We start from the raw sequence: 7,007 nt of genomic DNA, 5'->3' as shown, positions 1-7,007 counted from the left end.
CATTAATTATAAATAATTGAATATATTATATTGTTTTAAAGATAAAATCACTGTTAAACTGGAAACAAGGCATGATAAAGATGAACAAAATAGAATAATTCAATGAAATTGTAAACAATTCCACCCACATTACTAAAATCTTACTATGATTTGAATAAAATTGAAGCATAAACCCAAATTTTTAGTAGTGAGTCCATATGTTAAATATGGTGGCTTCTCATTTGAATTAAATTCTGTGTGAAATTTATTTTTAAAGCACGAAGGCATCAAAGTGTATTTCCACAACTTGGTTTGACATTCTTCCACTTGAGGGGATCAAGAATTCTTCCAGTAAAAAGCATACAATCCCTTGCAGCAGCTGATAGATTTACATTTTCTCCTTTAAATGGCAATTGCACTGCTCCATAGTGCTTTACAATATTGCCCCCCAAAATCTGGATCCTCATTTTATCGACCTCAGAAGGATGGAAGGCTGAGTCAAGCTTGTTCCTGCCAGGATCAAACTCCAGGCTGTGGGCAGAGTTGGCCTTCAATATTACAATAAACCACTACACTGCCAGGGCTCAGTGAAATCTTGAAATGTTCCTGTGGTCAGCTTCTGCCTGCCCAAATGGGCAAGGCAAGCATAGGCCAATATTCTGTGGTGGCCAGAGCACAGCCAACCAATTGAGCACAGCCAACCAATTGGAATGACTGGAATTTCTGTTCCGTTCCACTTTCTCATGGTTTTAATCCAAATATCTATCTAAACATTGAAGTGCTTAAAGGACTTTTGAATTCCTTACTCTGTCCACTTTTAGATTTAAGTGAATGTGTGTGAAAATGGTTCATTTTTGGAATTTCTGTAAGAAGCTATCAAGCAATTGCAGATCCTGCTGGATTGGATTTTACTGTCTTTCACCTCAATTGGAGCTTTGGAAAAGCTGCTGTTTCTATTTTCTTACAAGCAGGTTAGAAAATCGTCTGAATCACTCCATTTTGTGAATGTCTTGACTGCATTTTGAGTTTTCAGTGGAGTAGACTATGTAAATCCTTCACTGCTCTCCTTACTGAAATGAATAACTAGTATTTTCTTATCTTTGAAATGAATTTGGGTGAACATGTCATTTCCATTTTTTTTCCTGTTGATCTTGACTTTTTAAATTTTTCAACTATGTGATATTGATTCAGGACTAGTTGAGGCCTGATTCTGGTCTAGTATGAAAACATGTATCTATAATTGTTTTTCCTCTATAATATGTTGTAGCAGTTATTAATAACTGCTTAAAAAACTGGTTTTTTAAAATGAATTAGAAACAATGTAAGAAAAATCTTGACTTTTTAAATTTTCCTATTAGGCTGATAGAAAATTTTGTTACTTTCTATGTTTTACCATGATTAAAGATAAAATTGCCTGATGCTTTCTAATAACTATTGCACTCAGTCACTCTATCAAAGAGATGAGTGGCATATAAATTTAATAAATAAAATAAAATAAATTTATCCTTTTTTTGCCTTTTAAGAGAATTAGAAGATTGTGTAAAATTGCTAATTTTGGGATTTTCCCTACTGCATTTTGCAGTAGTCATCAGGAATGACTATTCCTGATGACTGGCCAATTCTTGTTTTTTACCTTCTTTAGTGCTTAGTAGTAAAGACTGCAAATGAAGATTACCTCAACAAGTGGTTTTTCTCTCACGTGGATTCGCATTGCTGCATATTCTTCAAGTTTAAGTTCCCAATCAGATATTTTCAGATTTATAAATTCCTATTGGGCAAAATCTATTCTCACTTGCCAGGAAGTGTGGCTAATTGGCTGGAAACAGGTATCCCACAGTAAATTGCCCACGTGGGACACTTTGGCAAGTGGACACCTTGGCACAAATGGGTGGGAAGGAAGGAGAAGGAGCACCAGCGGATGATGAATGCCTATGGTGAAGGGGCTGGGGTGAAATAGGAGTGGCATTGTGGCCACTGCCAATTGTTCTATTCCACCTACAAGATGCTGCCACCCTTGTAAATGCAAGCTGGTACCAAGTGCCCAAATTGCAACCTGTAAGGATAGCATGAAAATCATGATTTTAAGGACGTCTAACTTTTTCTGAGGTTGTCATAACTTTGAAGCATTGTTAAATGACCGTAAGTTAAGGAATACCTAAAAAGAAGGATCGACTAATAAGGCAAAGCTGTAGAGAAGTGGTATCAAACTAGATTTCTTTGAGGGCCAGAATAGCATTGGTCCAGCCAGGGGGTGAGGAGATGGGACGGATGCCATCTGCTGGCTAAAATGGGGCATGGGGGGCGTGTGAGGCCCCCTGCACTCCGTTTTCAGCATGGACGGCCTTCTGCAGCACTCTGCTGGCCAAAAAGTAAGCCCCCCCCATGCCCCTGGACGGGCTGCCTCCTGCAGCACTCTGCCGGGCAAAATGGGACACAGGGGGCCTCATGTGCCCCCTCCATGCCCCATTTTGGCCAGGAGGCTGTTCAGGCCAAAAATGGGTTGCGGGAGGGCACATGTGCCCTGTTTTGGCTGCCAGAGGCATGAGGGCTAGTCTTTTGCTATTTCTAGTCCGGCCCTGCAGGCCACATTTAAGCACCTCGCAAGGTGGATCTGGCCTGCAAATGCTCACCATGACAACTGTTATAAGTTTACTAATGAACTAATTAACAAGGAAGGATAGGTTGGGTAACCATCCTTAGAACGGGTCTCCTCAAAATTTTGAGGGTTCATTGTGAACATTTATATAAAATTACTGTCACAGTAGAAGACAAAATGGATAGAAGACAAAATGGATATAAAAATACACCAGGTTTCTGAGATTTAAAAAAAAACAGACCAAGATAAATCATTTCAGATTTTTTTCCACCTGCAGAATTTGATTGAAAACCAAATATGTTTGGGGAAAAATATAAAAGATTTAGAATAATGTGGTTGCATAAATCTGCACTCTTAAACTAATACTTTGCTGAAGCACAATATACATAGAGTTCAGTCTTTGGGATAGGTTCAGTCTTTCAGCATGGCATATCTTGCCTTGGGAATCTTTGCCTTGCCTTGGGAATCTTCTTTGCAGAAGAATTCAGATTGTGAAGAATTCAGATTGTGAAGAATTGCAGAAGAATTCCAATTGTGAAGAATTCTTCTTGCAGAAGAATTCAGATTGCCCTCTTCCAGTGGTTACTCTGCAGATTTTCAATTGGATTTGGGTCCGGGCTCTGGCTGAGCCATTCCAAAATATTGATATTCTTCTGATGAAGCTATTCTTTTGTTGATTTGAAGATATGCTGAGTCATATTGTCATGTTGAAAGATGAAATTCCTCTTCATCTTCAGCATTTTATAAGAGTTATGAAGGTTTGGGGGGGCGGAGCTGACGTCGCGACGATACTGCATGCAATCTCGGAGATCTGAGAAGGCAGCCGATATCTTTGCCTCTGGACGGTCCCAACGGACCTAAACCGTCCTGAAGAGATGGTGAAAGTGAAGAGCGTATCCTGCTAATCCCAGGGACACTGCAAAGTCCCTGGTTGATCCAGGAGAAGCCCTTCTTGCCGGCGGCAGAGAGGCAGCCATCAAAGCTGCTGAAGTTGGGACAGCTCCGATCGGAAGAGAAAGTGTGTGGTTTGGTGAGAACTTTTTTTTAAATCATTACTTTTTTTAAATCATTAAGACAGGGGTGGGCAAACTATGGCCCGTGGGCCGCATCTGGCCCGTTGATCTGTCCAATCCAGCCCGCCCCTGAAAAAAAATCACTGGGCATGGCGTATGGCCCTGCAAAAGCTGCAAAACAGTGCGGAGTGCTCTCGGGGTAGGAAAGAAAAGAAGAACTTTGCAAAGGCCTCGGCTGGGAGTTCGAAGTCACCTTCGAGTGCGACCTCTCGAAGGGGGCCGATCCCCCTTTTTTTTCCGGGGCTTCCAGGCTTAAACTTTACAAAGGCAAAGTTTGCAGGCGGGAGCGTCTTCCCGCCGAGGAGCGGGAAGGGTTCCGCCCAGCGGGCAAGCGGGCTAGTTGGAGGAGGCAACCTGGCAGCACTCTGAGCTTCCCCTCTGCCATGCGGCTCGGGGCCAGGTGCGAGCACCTGCGAGTTGAAAGGAAGCCGAAAGTTGCCGAGAAGTTGCTCGGGTTTCCGGGGCTAACAGGCTTAAACTTTGCACAGGCAAAGTTTGCAGGAGGGAGCGTCTTCCCGCCGAGGAGCGGGAAGGGTTCCGCCTGGCGCGCGGGTGGGCTGCTTGGAGCGGGCTGCTCGGAGCCACCTAAAGCTAGGCCGCTGCTGGTGGAGCCTTGCCCTGCCTTGCTGCCCCATTTCCCGGCTCGGCGGTCCTGCTCGGGCGGCACTTTAAAAGCCCTCCTCCTCGCATATCTGCCCAATGAGCTGCTCACCACGACGGCGGCTCCCAGCACCCAACCATCTTCCCAGCAACTTGCGGCATCCTTTTTCCTCGCGGGCGCTCGCGCCTGGCCCCAAGCTGTGTGGCGGAGGGGAAGCCCGGAGTGCCGTCGGGTCCCCTCCTCCAAGCAGCCCGCCCGCCCTCCGGGCAGAACCCTTCCCGCTCCTCGGCAGGAAGACGCTTCCGCCTGTAAACTTTGCCTGTGCAAAGTTTAAGCCTGGAAGCCCCGGCTTCCTTTCAACTCGCAGGAGCTCGCACCTGGCCCCGAGCCGCACGGAGGAGGGGAAGCCCAGAGTGCTGGCTCCAAACTGCGTGGCAGAGGGGAAGCCCGGCGGGTGGGCAGGCTGCTTGGAGGAGGCGACCCGGTGGCGCTCTGGGTTTCCCCTCCGCCGCGCGGCTCGGGGTCAGGCGCGAGCACCTGCGAGTTGAAAGGAAGCTGAAAGTTGCCGGGAAGTTGCTCGGGTTTCCGGGGCTTCCAGGCTTAAACTTTGCACAGGCAAAGTTTGCAGGTGGGAGCGTCTTCCTGCTGAGGAGCGGGAAGGGTTCTGCCCGGCGGGCGGGCGGGCTGCTTGGAGGAGGCGACCCGGCAGCGCTCCGGACTTCCCCTCTGCCGCGCGGCTCGGGGCCAGGTGCGAGCGCCCAAGAGGAAAAAGCAAGCCGCAAGTTGCTGGGAAGTTGGTCGGGTGCTGGGAGCCGCCGTCGTGGTGAGCGGCGCATCGGACGCGTACGTGAGGAGGAGGGCTTTTAAAGTGCCGCCCGAGCAGGACCGCTGAGCCGGGAAACGGGGCACCAAGGCAGGGCAAGGCTCCACCAGCAGCAGCCTAGCTTTAGGTGGGCTTGGATGCCCCTGAGCGCGGTTTGCTGTTTGTTGTCTCCTGGGACTCGCAATTGGAAAGCGTGGAATGTAGTAGCAGGAGCAGCCGCGGTGTTATTTTTCTCTTTATATAATATATATATTATAAATATAAAGGGTATATATTATATTATATTATATATATATATTCTTATATATAATTTGCTGCATTTTATAATGGGCCCTTTATAATGGCCTTTTGTAAAATTGGTTCGGCCCTCGAATGCAGATCTGATTTTCCATGTGGCCCCTGACAGAAATTAATTGCCCACCCCTTAAAGGGACGCCCTAAGGAAAAGGAAAAATCTGTAAAAGTTTTGAAAGAATGGAATAAGTGGCGGTTTTTAAATGGAAACGTCTTGGGTTGGGTTTTTTTTTCTTCTTATTACTGGACTTCTATTGCGATTTAACATTTGCTCCCTTTTGACTCCCTTTTGACTGCCACAGGAAGGGTTCCACCTGGCAGGCGGGCGGGCTGCTTGGAGGAGGCGACCCGGCGGTGCTCCGGGCTTCCCCTCCACCGCACGGCTCGGCGCCAGGCGCGAGCACCCACGAGGAAAATGGAAGCTGCAAGTTGCTGGGAAGTTGCTCGGGTTTCCGAGGCTTCCAGGCTTAAACTTTGCACAGGCAAAGTTTGCAGGCAAAAGCGTCTTCCCGCCGAGGAGCGGGAAGGGTTCCGCCCGGCGGGCGGGCGGGCTGCTTGGAGGTGGCAACCCGGCGGCGCTCCGGGCTTCCCCTCCGCCGCACAGCTTGGGGCCAAGCGTGAGCGCCCGCGAGGAAAATGGAAGCCGCAAGTTGCTCGGGTGCTGGGAGCAGGCTTTTAAAGTGCCGCCCGAGCAGGACCGCCGAGCTGGGAAACGGGGCACCAAGGCAGGGCAAAGCTCCACCAGCAGCGGCCTAGCTTTAGGTGGGCTTGGATGCCCCTGAGCGCGGTTTGCTGTTAGTTCTCTTCTGGGACTCGCAATTGGAAAGAGTGGAAAGTGGAGCAGCCGCAGTGTTACTTTGCTTCCGGAAGCTGCTCTTTTGGAAGAGCGCTTCGGTGATCGGACCTTGCCAGCTCGGGAGCAATTCCAGTTTTCGCTAACCTCGGTAGCGAAATAATATCACCGTGTCAGTTCAAGCCTTGCAAACTGAGACTTGATTGGCGGGCAAAGAGCTCTTTGTCTTCTCTATTCCCCCTCGAGTGGGTGTTCCTCCTGAATTGCTTGCTGTAATTCAAAATTGAAACTTTAATTACCCTCCCCACCCAACTAATTTTCAGTAAGTGCCACTGACTTCAGCATTTGGTTTTTAAGAGCTTGATTTGATCGAAGCTAAGTATTAGGGTTTTTTGTTTTCAAGTTCAAAGAGATGGTGGTTTGGAAGACCAAAATTTTGAACGTTTTATTTAAAGAAGTCTTTTTTCTCCAATGTAGATTTGGAATGGAAAATCATTTATGTGGGCTCAGCAGAAAGTGAGGAATTCGATCAAGTTTTAGATTCAGTATTAGTAGGCCACGAAGCGCCTCTTTCCGGCTTGCCTCGCTTCGCGCCTGCCTCTCCTCCTTCTCCTCACTGGCTCGTTCTCTCTGGTTCCCCAAGTGGTGCCCCTTGCACGAAGGTTACCTGGGAACCTGGGATTGGATCTGTGCGGGTTAATATTCTTTAGGAGGGGTTTCACCCACTAAGCTCCCCCAAAAATGTCGGCTCACATTAAAAAAAGGAAAGTTGATTCTGAATGCCGTGTTTTCAACAAGACATGGACTGCTAAATATTTATTAACGGAAGTCAAAGGCAAAGCCGTTTG

At 47.6% G+C, this 7,007-nt stretch overlaps 1 long non-coding RNA gene across 1 annotated transcript; it reads left to right on the top strand.

Annotated features, from left to right (window-relative positions):
* The first annotated feature begins 4,116 nt into the window (after positions 1-4,116).
* On the top strand, positions 4,117-4,793 carry LOC148125758 (uncharacterized). Its single transcript, XR_015743682.1, has 2 exons — positions 4,117-4,200; positions 4,712-4,793. It is a non-coding gene; the product is annotated as an uncharacterized LOC148125758 (long non-coding RNA).
* Positions 4,794-7,007: the final 2,214 nt, after the last annotated feature.

The sequence above is a fragment of the Pseudonaja textilis genome, chromosome 4 (genome assembly GCF_049901715.1).
Source record: "Pseudonaja textilis isolate UNSWEBS1 chromosome 4, rPseTex1.2, whole genome shotgun sequence".
Taxonomy (NCBI): Eukaryota; Metazoa; Chordata; class Lepidosauria; order Squamata; family Elapidae; genus Pseudonaja; species Pseudonaja textilis.
This window is presented reverse-complemented; position numbering and strand designations above follow the sequence as displayed.